Here is a 15210-nt window from a genome sequence, read left to right on the forward strand (position 1 = left end):
AGGTTCCCTGGGGATCTCTTAGGCCTAATTTTCAGTAGACTTAGCCTCTCTTTGAAAGGAATAAATTTCATAAGTGCGAACCCCAAGATTGAAATCTTGGCCTATTGATTTGGTTGTTCCCACTGCTTGCAAGAATATCAGAAATTCTCCAAATGAGGAAGTTGAATTGTTCCCCCCTTCTCCCCATTCCCCTAAGGGGGCTTTGCAAATACTTAAAAGATCACAATTTTAATTGTTAGAAAAACACAATAGAAATCCAAACATGGACAAAGAGACCAAGTCACATGTCCACTTACCCCACATTGAATACACACTCATGTCTGCTGCCCCAACTCCACAGTGGCTTGTGTGAGGACAGAGAAATAGGTGTAATTCAAGGTGAAACTAAGAAGGAGTGGTATCCCCAAGGACTTTTCGTGCCCTCGCTATCCTGGCCAGCTGGGGCAGGGTTGCCTGGGGCCCAGGAGCGCAGCCAATTGACCCCCGATAGGGCTGAGCTGTAGGAAGAGCTCCCGTGCCTGGAGCCAAGAGCCTGGCACTGCCTGTGAAGGCAGTTACCAAAGCTGGAATGTTAGACATTTGCCCAACCCCAGATACTTCAGTGCCCAGAGGGCAGCCCCGGTTCCTCTGGGATTTCCTCAGCGTCAGCCTCTGGAAATGGCATCAGTGTGTATCAGTAAAAACATCTGCACATTTGGGAGCAGCTGGAATGCTCATACGCCTCAGCCCAGCCATGCTGGAAGAGTTTGGCAGTTTATTAAAAGGCCACATGGTCCAGCCATTCTACTCCTAGGTACTTAGGGTCGGGGGAGAAAGGATGGCAGTGTCCACATAAAGACTCGCACACAATTGTCCGTAGCAGCATTACTTGTAGCAGCCAAATAGTCAATAGCTGGAAACAACCCAAATGTCCATCCACAGGTGAACGGATGACACTGCCTGTGCAGCAGCAGCACAAACAACTGGGCGACCACGACAAATTACATTGAGTGAAAAGATTCCAGACCAAAAACAGAGATTCCATTTATATCAAGTTCTAGAAAATGCAAACTAATCTGTAAGGACTGACAAGAGTCGAGCAGTTGCTGAGGAGGGGCGGCGGGCAGGTGGGGCTCGAGGAGACCCTGGGGTGCTGGGGGGCTGGCAGGCGGGGTTCGAGGAGACCCTGGGGTGCTGGGGGGTGGCAGGCGGGGACGAGGCTTTCTGAGATATTTCCCCCTTTTCAGAAGTAGTTACAGAAAATGGACCCATTTCCCCCATTACCAAAAAGACCAAAATGTTCGGCCTGAAGGACAAGACCCCTTCCCCCATGATCTGCCTTACCCCTATTAACTTTTGATTAGATGGAGATGTTACTCCACCCATTCCAGGTTGGTCTTGATTAGTTTACTGGAATCCTTTAAAAAAATGAAGTATTTTGGAGAGAACCAGAAGTATTTTGGAGAGAACCGGAGCCTACAAAGAGAGAGATGATAGAAACTTCATAGCAGAGCTGACTTGGCATCTGCAGAGAACAGATACATAGATGTTTGGAGGTGCTTGGAGCCCAGCAGATGTTGCCATGAGACGCTAACAAGCCAGAACCTGGAGAGAACCAAGGGGAGGCAAGAGAGGATAGCCAGCCCCAGAGGAGCAAAGTGAGGAGCCCCCGTAGGAACAGAGGCTGAAAGCAATGGAGCCCAGGAGCAAGGGACCAGCAGATGCAGCCACGTGCCTTTCCAGCTGGCAGGTGTTCTGGATGGCATCAGCCTTTTCTAGGTGAAGGTAACCTCTTGCTGGTTACCTTGCCTTAATTTGGACACTTCCACTTCCTAAGAACTGTAAACTTGTAGCTTATTAAATCCCCCTTTTTAAAAGTCATTCCAGTTTTGGTATATCACATTCCAGCAACTAGCAAACTAACATAGATTTGGTACCAGAGATGTGGGAGGCTTTTGCAGTTCCCAAATATGAAACATGTTGGAACAGCTTTTTAAATGGATAAGGGGAAGATTCTGGAAGAACTGTGGGGCGTTTGATAGAGAAGGCCTTGAATGCTTTGAAGAGACTGTTGGTAGAATTGTGGACTGTAAAGATACTTCTGATGAGGCTTTGGACAGAAATGATGAACATGTTATTCCAAACTGTAAGGAAGGCATTCTTTATAGATGGAGAACAGAATCTGAGATTCATGAACTTCAATATTTAGCAGAAGAAATTTCCAAACTAAATGTGAAAAATACAGCCTGGCTTCTCCTGGAAGCTTATAGTAAAATGTGAGAAGAAAGACATAGGTTAAGAACTCAACTCTTGGGTAGAATGAAAACCGAAATTGGTGTGGAAAATTCTGGGCTTCCTGAACTGAGACTCCAGTAAATGGTTTACCTCACATGAGGATTTAAGCAAACGTAAAAGCAGTCAGCCATTTAAGAAAAAGCTAGACTAGAGATGGAGTTATCCAGGAAGGATTTTGGGAAACTCCTGCTGTCTAATGGGCATGATCCCAGTATACTGCATAGAAAACCAACAAGAGTGTTGTGGGATCTGCGTAAATGGAACCAAAGCGAGTCTGTAATAAAATGGACAGAAATGGGAAAAAGTGAAGGAAAAATGTCTTTAGAAGCAGAACCATGGAGGCTAAGGTCTGGAGCCAGGAGACCTTGGGCCAGGAGAGCAGACCCACGCAAGTACTTGCCTTCCACCTCAATGCTCAGGAAGCCACCTCAGGCCTCAGAGAGGATGGAGCACACAAACCAGGGACTGGGGGGAGCCTGGTTGCTACTCCATTGTTCTGGAGAGGTTGAGTGTGCCTTGGAGCAGGCAGAGAGCCCTGATGCAACCCCAATGCTTAGAGAGGGTGGAGCCAAGAAAGGTGGTCTCCCCAATGTCCCCAAGTTGCAAACTCTGTGCCAGTGTTTGGACAGAGCCAAGCCATTTTGTAGGCCCTTGAAAAGGGTGGGACTGCCACATTCTAAATCCCCAAGGATAAATGACTCAGACTTTGAAATCCAACGGAGTTTGCTGTGTAGGTTTTCAGAACTGCTTGGGTCCAGTGATGCCTGTTTTCCCTTTAATTTCTCCTTATAGAAATGGGTATATGTATCCCATTACGAACCCTCTATTGTATGTTGGAAGCAGATAACTTATTCCAAGTTTTACAGGTCCAGAGCCAGAAGAAAATTTTTGCCTTACAACAGATCATGCCTATAGTTGATGTTGAGATTTTTGTTCTATTTTAACTTCATATTGTATTTGTAGTGTTACTGAAATGGTTTAAGGCATTTGTGATATTGTGATGGAGTGAATGTATTTTGTACATAGAAAAAACATGTCTTTTGGGGGTCCAGAGGGTAGAATGTTCTGGTTTGAATCTATTAGCCATGTTTTAATCCTGATCCAATCTTGTAGAAGCAGCTATTTCTTTTAATCCTGATTTAATACTGTATGTTGGAAACTTTTGATTAGATTTTTCCAGTAAGATGTGAGACACCAAATTGTGAGTATTAATTTTGATTAGATGGAGATGTGACTACCCATTCCAGGGTCTTGATCAATTTACTGGAATCCTTTAAAAGAGGAAGCATTTTGGAGAAAGTCAGAAATGACAGAACCATCAGAGAGAGAGCCAATAGAAGCTTCAGAGCAGACAGAGAGAACAGAGATGTTTGGAGATGCTTGGAGCCCAGCAGATGTCACCATGAGATGTAAGCAAGCCAGAACCTGGAGAGAGCCAAGGGGAGGCAAGAGAGGATAGCCAGCCCCAGAGAAGCAAAGTGAGGAACCCCCACAGAAACAGAGGCTAAAAGCAATGGAGCCCAGGAGCAAGGGACCAGCAGATGCCAACCATGTGACTACCCAGCTATCAGAAGTGTGCCAGACCCATCAGCCTTTCTTGAGTGAAGGCAACCTCTTGTTGGTGCCTTAATTTGGACACTTTCACTTCCTTAGAACTATAAACTTGTAACTTATTAAATTATCCTTTATAAAAGCCATTCTAGTTCTGGCATATCACATTCCTGCAGCTTGCAAACTAATACTAGTAAGATCTTTTGGTGAGTAAGATCTTAAGTTGCGATGTGACCCACCTCATTCTGGGTGGGTCTTAATCTTCTGTGGTTTGAATCTGTTACGTACCCCAGAAAAAGCTTATGCTCTTTTAACCCGTCCCTGGGAGTGCAGACCTACTGTGGGTGGGATCTTTTGCTTAGGTTGTTTCCATGGAGAAGATAAAAGGCAGAGGCATTTTGGAGAGAGCTCAGAGAAAGAAAATGCCCAGGAGAAGCCAGAAGGACCCACAGGAGCAAAAAGAGCCGTTTTTGAAATTTTTTGAAATTTTTGAACACAGAAGAGAAGGAACAGCAGATGTGGCCATGTGCCTTCCCATGTGACAGAGGAACCCAGCAGCCTTCCCTCAGAGAAGGTATCTCCCTCTTGATGCTGTAATTTGGACATTTTCATGGCCTTAGAACTGTAAATTTGTGACCTAATAAATCCCCTTTGTAAAAACCAATCTATTTCCAGTATATTGCATTCCAGCTTCTTTAGCAAACCAAAACATCCTCTTACTTGAGCCCTTTATAAGAGAATAAAAGACAGAGAGAAGACAGAGAAAAAAGGCCCAGAGAAGCTCAGAGAGGAAGCCCCTGGAGGCAGAAGCCAGAAGGAACAAAACCCAGGAGAGAACGGAGAGACCAGCAGATGTTGCCATGTGGCTGGCCGGGTGGCCGAGGAGCTGAGGACGTCAGCAGCATTGCTTGTTGATGCCTTGAGATGGACATTTTCACACCGAAGTACTGTAAGCTTGGAAGTTAATAATCCCCCATTGTAGATGCCACCTCATTTCTGGCATATTACATTTCGTCAACTTGAGCAAACTAAAACCGAGGCTGTAGGCGAACATTAAGTGGGAGATGCTGAGGGTAGGAAATAACTGGCTGTCTGTTGTGGGGGGAACAGAGGAATGCATGTGAGAGGAATTACAGAGGGAGACTCTGAAGTTCTCAGAAAGTAATTCGATTTAAGGGACCAACAGGGAAGAGCAGTAAGTTTTGAGCTGGGTGACCAGTTGGCTGGCAGTGCCATCCATTGTAAGGGAACGGGTAGCAGTGGGAGTCAGTTCAGTGCAGGGAAGGATAATAGGAGTTCCTCTAGCCTGAGCTCACTGCAGGTGCCAGGTGTCACCTCCCATCCCACCAACACCCTTATCAGGTGGGCAATGGTCATAGGCCTATTGTACAGGTAGAAAAGTTCGTACATTTTCACAGCTATATAAACTTCCTAACCTTTCAGTATACTTCCATAACCCTAATGAATTGGTATTACATTTATCATTATACCCAGATTCCCAATGAGGACACTGAAAGTAGAATCCTTAAGAGACTCACGTGAAGACATAGGGTGTCTTTGATGGTTATAGAAGCCACATAATGTTTCTTGGTGACAGATCTCATAAGTGTGGACTTGGAGTTGAGTACTAAGTTGAGAATTAATGATATCACATGGGAAAGTGAAGGAGAAATGAATGGGCATTGTACTCGTTAAGGGAACAGAAGCTGCCTAGCCCAGTAGATGGCTCCGCATTGAACCAACAATGCCGGGCAGCTCTCTGGGGTCAGTGGTGGTCCCTGGAAAGAGGTGGAGGTCTGACCTTCCAGCTACCCAGGCCAACTCTTGCTCTGCCGTTTCAACACAAACCTTCTAAGGCCACCCGGGTGCTGTCAGCCGGTGACAGTCAGGGAGACAGAGGGCCATCCTGCTTGTTATATTTTAGCTGCTTGGCCATTCCCAACGGTGATGGGGGCTGGGAAACACGGTCTCCACTGAGTGCCCAGAAAAAGAAAAGGAGTTTGGTGCTCGACTAGTGGTCTCAGCCAGTCATTCACAGAGCTGACGCCCTGGATGGGGTATTTGAGTTCCTCTAAAGGCTAACAGCATGGCATCGCATCATTGTGAAAACTCCTTTTAGCCTATTGACAAGTATTCAGATCCTGCCTGGTGGGAACCACTGTTTGTACTTTTAAGCTAACGGCACTGATTCTGCGAGTCTGCTATGCGGGGTTGAAAGAAGTCCTGGACTTGTTCGCAGACTTGGTGCAGCCACTTACCAGCCTCTGACCTGGAGCAAGATCCTAACTTCTCTGAGCTTCAGTTTCCTCCATCTGTAAAAATCAGGAGCATGACACTTGGGTCAAACACATAAAGGAGAGCAAAGAACCTGGGAGAAGGCAGAGTACTTCACAAAATATGAGGAATAATAGCTTTGCTGTCTTATTATGATTGCTATCAGGTGGAGGGGATACAGGGTAAGTGCAGCTAGAAATGAATCCAGGCAATTGCTGATTCTGTCTCCATGACTCAACACCGGTGTTTCGAACTGATAAAGTTTTCTGGTCCCCAAGTGGACTTTCAGATCAGATTTTTGAGCAAGTGATTTAGGAGATGTCAGAAAAGGGAGTATAATCAATACAGAAGGCAGTTTGTTTCCATTGAGAGCAAATCCTAACAGCTTAAACTCATTCCCTTTATTTCATTTTTATGAAATCCATATGAAATTATTATTATACTAACAACATTGTTAGCTATCAATAATCCTCGTCCCTTGCTCCACAGGCCAACGGCTCATATTGTTTTTATTCTCCCAAGTCTGCCTTCCCTTACTGTCTTCTTTGCATGCATATAAACACGCATTCCTGACATAGTGGAAATTCTTGTGATTTAAAAATAATTTGAAAAATGGAATACAGCATCTTGTATTTTTAAATAAAAATGTGCTGTAATAATATTTATGGTGGCAGAATAGTCCACTTAGCTTTTCTCTGATTCATTTTTCCAGATGCATGTCTACTGCTATGCTGCATGTCTTCCTCAGGCAGTCATATTCTTTAGAATTCCTTCCAGAAGTGGTTTTACTCCATCAGTGGGAATAAGCCTTTACTTTGTGTGCTTCTTCATCAATAATGCCACGTTGACTTCCAAAAATGTTTCTACCAATTTACATCCTCACAAGCAATGTAGGCTCGTTTCCTAACAATGTACCTGTTTCATAACAATCATGCCAGCATTGGGCTTACAGATTTTCTATTATTTTATTTATCAAAGAGATCTTAAGTGCTACTTATTTTATTTTGATAATGTAATAAACACAAGCTTATTTTAGAAGAAGGGTAAATTACAGGTATGCATGGAGAAAACGGAAGTAATTTCACTTTCTGGAGCTAGTCCCTGGGAATAACACCCTTCCAGAATTGTTTTCATGCGTGCGGATAAGCGCACATGAGAGCAGGCTTATCTAGGTGCTGGCGCTGGACATGAGGCCTTGACCTCTTTTTCATTTAATAATATGTCATTAGAATAGGTTTTGTAAGCCACCAGATAGTGTGGATTTCTCTTAACTCCATATTTTTGGAAATTCAGTTTAAAAATTTTGACTCATCTTAAAACTCTATTTAATCTCACTTGGCCTTTTGCCAACATTCTTAGTAGTTTCCTTAGCATAAATTGCTGGCAGTAAGATGTCTGGATGCAAGTGTCCTTTTGATGCGTGTTGACACATTTCCCTTCTGAAAGACTGGTCTACTCAACACAGCCCCCCACTTCCCAGATTCTCATCAAGACAGGGCATTACTTATATCTCTAGTACTGTCCAGTCTCACAGGTGGAAAACACTTCCGTTCTTAATTTGCATTCCTTTGATTATTGCTGAAATTAAGTATTTTCAATGCTTACTAGCCATGTGTATCTATTATTTTATGAATAACTTTTTCAGGCCCTCATTATTTTGTTGATTGTTTCGCGAAGGTCCTTCTCAAACTAAGGCTTCTAATTATTGGTCATAGAATGCAAATATTCCTGGTGTGTTTTTACTTTCAGTTTTACTTTTAGGTTTATTAAAAGTAAATTTTACTTTTAAATTTAATTTTAAGTTTTAAATTTTTAAATTTAATTTTACTCTTCGTTGTTACAGATTATTTTCACATATGAATGTTTCTAATTTTAAGCTTTAAGAAATATCAGTTAATATTTTATTTGTGTTTTACAATTTTGGTGACATCTCCTTATATTTTAAAAACCTCTGTTATTTTTATTTCACTACAAAAGAACCTTTCTCTCTTTAATACAGCTGGATTTTATTTGGCTCATCCACTGAGATAAGGTTCTAAGCTAAACGGTTCACCAATTATTTCATCGTCATATTGAATAATTCATCCTTCCAGCAATTATTCAAGATGACATTGAGGGAATGGGAGAAATTAGCACCCTTTGCTGGGGGGGCATGAGTATCTCGATGTCTCTCACGTGAAATTAGACCCGTTCCGTGTGGCTGCAGGTGGCAGAGCTTGAAGCAGTGGTGGGGCAGGACCGGGACTCTAGCAGGGACACAGATGGAAAAGAATTGTCAGGAACTGACGCGGTCCTTCGGCAGAGGTCACTCCAGCCCAGGACCCATCCAAAGGAGCCCTCTGGCCATCTGGGGAAGATGGGGGCGCTGAGGGGTCTCTAAATCCCCCCCCCAACCTGGAAGACCTGTCATTCCATGCAGCTGGGCAGGGCAGACTCTGAAAATCCCATCTGCATAATGTGGCATGAGATGTAGAGAAACCCAGGGTTGCACAAATCAAAGCAGCGGATAACTTGCCCTTGTGCTAGGGTTTGTCTGGTTCACAGTGGGCAACGCAGCCCAACTCAGGCCGGCCTGAGAAACGAGCGCAGCAAACCCGGGCTGCCGGGGTAAGGGACCATGGTGCCTGGGAAAGTATTTGCTCTGTTTATTCTGGGCTAGAAAACTCACATCTTATTTGTGTACAGTTGTTTAGCAACAGAAAAAAATAGGAAATCTAAATTTAACAAATGCTAAATATATCATCATTCCAATGAAACTATGGCAGTTATTCACCCACCTGTTTGGAAACTATGGAGGACAGTGGTCCCCAGAACTCCGCAGGCCAGAAAAGACACAGATGGTCATCTTTGAGATGATTTCTGGGACCGAATCTGGCATTTCCTCATGTATGAATTAGGATCAGGGTCATCCCATCTGTTCAAAGGGCGTGACACTTGCTCCCTGAAAGTTCGAAAGACCAGGCAGAGTGCCCTTACTTGGAGTTCTCAGCAAAAACTGAGGGCGTCCGGCCAATGTCACTCTGAGAAGGAAAAAAACCAGCCCGACCCTTGGGCCTTTCTCAGTCCCCCTGTGAGGCCGGGTCTCGGACCTCTGCCCAGGGAGCGAGGTCGTGAGTTTCCCTGACACTCGGTGCCCACTGAGGTGCTGCTCTAAGTCTGCGTCCAGAAATGAGGGTCACCTATATACCCTGCACAGCCTCGACTCACACTGTCTACACTGGGCGTCTACACTGGGGCAGGACGGGGGCCTGGATGTGTGTGTTTGTTGGGGGTGGGGTGTCTAGAGGTCTACCAGACTCTGAGTTTATCTTTCCAGTAGCCCCAGTCATGGCAAATATCCCCAGGCCTGCCCGCCGGGTGGCCAGAGGGCCTGGCGGGGAGGGCTCAGTCCCAGCTGCCCCCTGCACAGTGGCTGTGCCGCCTCGGGCACGTGACTTTGCCTCAGGGCTTCTGCTTCCCATCTGCTCATCTGTACAATGGGCATGGTTGCAGTACCCATCTTGTGGGGATGTCATGGACTCAGAGATGCACCCCTCTTGTTCAGACACACCCACTTTCACGTGCATCTGTGTAAGTGATTCACGTTATTTATTCAAGAAAAGCGTCAGTTGTGTGATTGTTTACACCATGTGTCTGATGCTCCTTTTATCTATGGTATGGACAGATGAGAAAAAATATTGATAAAAATAAATAAATAATAAGGGGAACAAATGTTAAAATAAGTTGAGTAAGGCGGTGCGATGGTGGCTCAGTGGCAGAATTCCCACCTGCCATGCCAGAGACCAGCGTTTGATTCCTGGTGCCTGCCCGTGCAAAAGAAAAAATAATAATAAATAAAATAAAATAAAATAAATGGAGTAGATTGAAATTCTAGTGATCAATGAAAAGGAGTGGTAAGGGGTATAGAAAAAAATAGGGGAACAAAGGTTAAAATATATTGAGTAGATGGAAATACTAATGGTCAATGAGAGGGAAGGGTAAGGGGTATGGGATGTATGAGTTTTTTTCTTTTCATTTTTTATTCTGGGGTGATGCAAGTGTCCTAAGAAATGAGCATGGTTTTGAGTACACAACTATGTGATGATACTGTGAGCCATTGATTGTACACCAAGTATGGAATGTTAATAGGTTAATGTTTGTATTTGTATGTTGTTTTGTTGTGTCAATAAAAAAAAGACTCTATAATATTAAAAAAGTAAAAAAAAGAAAAGCTTCAGGTACTGAGTGATGGCTAAGGCAGTGTCCCTGTCCTCAGGAGCATTTGTGGTGTTTCAGAGCAGCATTAGCATCTGCAGTCCTCCAGAACCCACCTGCATCCTCTAGAACCCACCTGTGTCCTCCAGAACCCACCTGTGTCCTCCAGAACCCACCTGCATCCTCCAGAACCCACCTGTGTCCTCCAGAACCCACCTTCATACCCCCAGAACCCAGCTGCATCCTCCTGAACCCACCTGCGTCCTCCTGAACCCACCTGCATCTTCCAGAACCCACCTGTGTCCTCCAGAACCCACCTTCGTACCCCCAGAACCCACCTGCATCCTCTTGAACCCACCTGCATCCTCCAGAACCCATCTGTGTCCTCCAGAACCAACCTGCATCCTCCAGAACCCACCTGTGTCCTCCAGAACCCACCTGCATCCTCCAGAACCCACCTGCGTCCTCCAGAACCCACCTGCATCCTCCAGAACCCACCTGTGTCCTCCAGAACCCACCTGCATCCTCCTGAACCCACCTGTGTCCCCCCCAGAACCCACCTGCATCCTCCAGAACCGACCTGCATCCTCCTGAACCCACCTGCATCCTCCAGAACCCACCTGTGTCCTCCAGAACCCACCTGCATCCTCCAGAACCCACCTGCATCCTCCTGAACCCACCTGTGTCCTCCAGAACCCACCTGCGCCCCCCCAGAACCCACCTGCATCCTCCAGAACCCACCTGTGTCCTCCAGAACCCACCTTCATCTTCCTGAACCCACCTGCATCCTCCAGAACTGACCTGCATCCTCCTGAACCCACCTGCATCCTCCAGAACCCACCTGTGTCCTCCAGAACCCACCTGCATCCTCCAGAACCCACCTGCATCCTCCAGAACCCACCTGTGTCCTCCAGAACCCACCTGCGTCCCCCCAGAACCCACCTGCATCCTCCAGAACCCACCTGCATCCTCCAGAACCCACCTGTGTCCTCCAGAACCCACCTGCATCCTCTTGAACCCACCTGAGTCCCCCCAGAACCCACCTGCATCCTCCCAGGACTCGTGGCTCCCTGCCAGGGCTGTGAGTTGGAGTTGACTGCGTGTCAACTGGAGGCTCTAGAAAGTAAAAGTGGAAATTCATCTTCCCTGGATTTTGCTTTTGTTGGTTTTGTATACATTTTCTAACTCTGACTAACATTTTGGAGGGAATGGTGGCCAGTCCAGATCACAAATGGCACAGAGGCAGTTATTTTCCTGTAAGAGAGGAAGGGTGGTGGGGCCGCGTGGGTTGCAGACACCGTGGCCAGCACTCTTGGTGTGATTCTGCCGTTCAGGGGACCGCTCAGATCTACAGAGTTGGAAGGGCCGCCCCCCAGGGTGTCAGCCTGCATTTCCCTCCTTCCAGGCTGCCTGACGTGAACTCCCAGGCGCTACAGAAATTCTGTTTCAATTTGTCTGACGCTAAGAAAAGAGGTGGGAGGACTTCACGGAGCACACAAAAGCCTGCCCAGTGGCCGGCCATCTGACTCAGCCCATTGTTCCAGACAATTTGTCCTGGTCTCCCCTGCTTTGCCCCAGCCTTGCTCCCGCCGGATCCCGTTCCCACCAGCCCCTGCCTCCCCGGCTGGCCGCCGGCCTCTGCACCTGGGCGTTCCCATCTGGTCCTTCTCCCGCAGGACCCCAGCTCCCTGGCCCCGCTTGACCCCTTGGCCAGGGCGGCCAGATAAAACACAGGATGCCCGGTTAAGTGTGAATTTCACTGCGAATAATTTTGCATAACAAAATATTCTGGGGGTGTTCTTATACTAAAACCTGATTTGAGTTCATGCGAATTTCAACCTTGGGTGGGCATCCTGTATTTTCACAGACAAACTTAATCAGGCACCTCTTCCTGGGTTGCTCAGTCAGGCCCCTCTTCCTTGCTTGAAGTCTGGACCAGCTCCCACCAACCCCAGGACCCAGCCCCCAGCCCCGTCCCTCCCCCACCCTGTTCCTGATGGGTGGACCCCACCTACATCTCAGCCTCATCTGCCCCTTGACTCTTCCTCCTTCCAGCCAAAGGCCGGCCCTGTGTACTCAACCTTGCCTGCCATGATAGCAGAAAACCCCTCTTCTAGCTCTGTTCTGGAAAGTTCTGTCTCCAACTCAGCAGAAAATGAGCCGTGGCTTCCGCCCAGGTGACAGGGGGGTGATCACACACACATGTGAGCTTCCAGACAGACAGAGGAAACCCCAGGCAGGGTGTGTGCAGGGCCCATGAGTCCCGATATCACCCTCAACAGCTGAGACTCTGGATTTTTCTGCCTCAGATGGCTGGCCCCGTTTTCATCTCACAGATGAGAATGCCCCCACAGACTCCATGTGCTCCCCCAGAGCTATGTGCAGTGGGGATCTGGCTGACAGAACAAGGAAACCAGCCAGTGGGACAGCTTGACCTTTGAGGGCTGCAAAACCCAAGGAAAGGAGAGTGAATAGTTCTCAGAAAAGGCACTTTCCAAAAGGCAGTCTCGATGGGGATTGCAAATGACTCAGAGCAATAGGGGGTGGGGAGGCTGGACACTGGGCAAGGACACAGCTGAAGTGGCCAGTGCGTCCACAGTGAGGTGAGTGGAAAGAGGGCGCAGCAGATGCTGCTGCTAACACAGGTGATGCCCAGGTAGCAGAAGTGGCAGCTCCGGGGTACCTGTCACGGCCCAGCATGCGGTCTGACAAGACAACTTCCGCGTGCCAGTCTCGCCACGTCGCTTGTATTTGAATCCTGGGTAGGAGACCAGACGTGGGTCATGGGCCCGATTTGCACTCCCCAGGGCACGTGTTCTCGCAGTCCACTGCTGTGGGCAGGGAGCAGGGGTCACTCCACCTGGAGAGGGAGGGGTGGGCCTGGGGAGGTGTGTCTGTGTCACCGGTGACTGGCCAGGATGGAGACCAAAGAACAAGCTCGTTCCAGGTGGTTGGAATGATTGTCTGTGCTCCTGCTGCGAAACTGCGCTTCCCAGACTTTATCACAACAGTGGGGAAGGGAAGGAGGTGTGGCTCGTCAATTAAAGACAGTCGTCAGGCATCAGCCAAATAATATCCCAATTTTTGTAGGACGAACTAAAGTTAGAAAGCACATGGAGGTTGGAAGTGGAGCTCCCTTCTTAGGTCCGAGATGGTTGACTCGGGACCCCGGGGAACGCCGTGCGGCCTCTGCGCTCCAGTTAAAATGATCGCTGTAGAAGGTTCCAGTGGAGACTAACTGCCTTCTGCAGTGCTGGGGTACACCACAGCCTGGTACCCGGGACTCCCGAGCACTCACTATGTCAGTGCATTGCGAGTTCGTTCAACTGCCAAACGCACCCTGGACAGCTGGTTCCCAGAGGCTGGGGTGGGGGTGGTCTTCAGACAAGCTCTCCCCAGGCCTGGGGTACTACTGACCCGATTTCTGCAACGCTGTCAACTCGGGTCCTTGAGATATCAACTTGGAAGCCACCTGTGCTGGCACGCAATCAGCTCTGCCTTCTCCCCAGAGACGGGCTCTCACGCCTTCTGGTTTTTACCAAGGGAGGCCACTGCAGGACCACTCCCCTGTCCCCTCCCCAGAAGGCTGTGATGGAAAGTCCCTGCTTCTCCTAGGACAGCATCCACTGTTGGACTTTCTCCTTGGTTCCCGTCAGCCTCCCACATTTCTGGGCAGCTGCACAGTTCCTTGTGAGCCTTCTATAGCCTTCCACGCCTTGCAGGGAAAACCATATAAAATGTCCCGGCTCGGGTTCTCCTGATCTGGGTGTGTCCCCTGTTCCCAGTGGGGCCCTCACTAACACAGGGCATGGCCCTGGGCGCCGACCTCTGGACCTTGCACCGTATTCTGGGGTTGGCTGGCTCCCATATTTGCTGACCCCAGGGGAGGCCCAGGTCCTTGCTGGGGGTCCTGAGCTTGGCGGGGCGTCTCAGGCCGGGCAGCACTGCGTGAAGTGCAGGTGGAAGGGCAAACGCTGGGAGGCCAATTGGCTGGGCACTTAGTTGCCATGGCAACGAGAATGATTGCGAAGATGATGGAGTCCTCTAATTTCTCCGTGTCACCGTGGGGAGCCAACAGCAAAAAAGGGGAAATTAACAGCTATGAATATGCAATTAAGAGCCTGTTTGCAGAGCCGGCTTTGAAGGCACCTGGGTCTGCTGGTTCACTGTGGTCTCAGGGCAGACCTGGGCAAGGCCCCAGGCAGGAGCTGACCCTCAAGGCTGCAAGCTCAACCTGACCAGGTCCCCTTCGGGTAAGGGCAGAGGGAAGGAGGGTGTGGGCATAGTGGGGGGATGTCTAGGCAGACTGGGAATGGGTTCCACATTTCCCAGAACTGAGCCTGACCACGGGAATAGTCCCTCTGCTAAAACAAGAACAGTAGTCCCAGCGTGGTGAGCCTGGCGTAGGTGTGGGGCATTGTGGTCCCCTTTGGACCCCTGCCCGCTTCCCCACTGAGCCACACACGTGTCTGAAGCCAAGCAGCACTAGCCACGCTGCCACATCACTCCGTTGTGGTAGGTTTTTACCCATCTAAGAGCCATGATCAGAACTGGTCATATTTTGGACGTTTAATTGTTTGTGGTCCTTCTCTCTTTCTGAAATGTCAGCTCGGCCTTGGGGGCAGCCTGCTCACTCATGATGCCCACCGCTATGCCCTCACCTGGAGCAGGGCTGGGACAGAGCAGGGTCTTAAGAATCCGATTCCATAGAGGATGGACAGACACATTGTGTGTACTTGGTTGTATCCCTTGCAGGACACTCCAACTTCCTCCCAAAGGTCCTTGACATACTGTTTCTAACTTCTCGGGGACAGCCAGCCATGCCGTTGCTTGCGGAGTGACTCGTTGAAAGCAGGGTTTGGGGAGTCATTATGGTAGTGACGTGAGGGTGGACGGGAAGGAAACGAACAAGGTCGA

This window comes from Tamandua tetradactyla, chromosome 3, assembly GCF_023851605.1.
Source record: "Tamandua tetradactyla isolate mTamTet1 chromosome 3, mTamTet1.pri, whole genome shotgun sequence".
Taxonomy (NCBI): domain Eukaryota; kingdom Metazoa; phylum Chordata; class Mammalia; order Pilosa; family Myrmecophagidae; genus Tamandua; species Tamandua tetradactyla.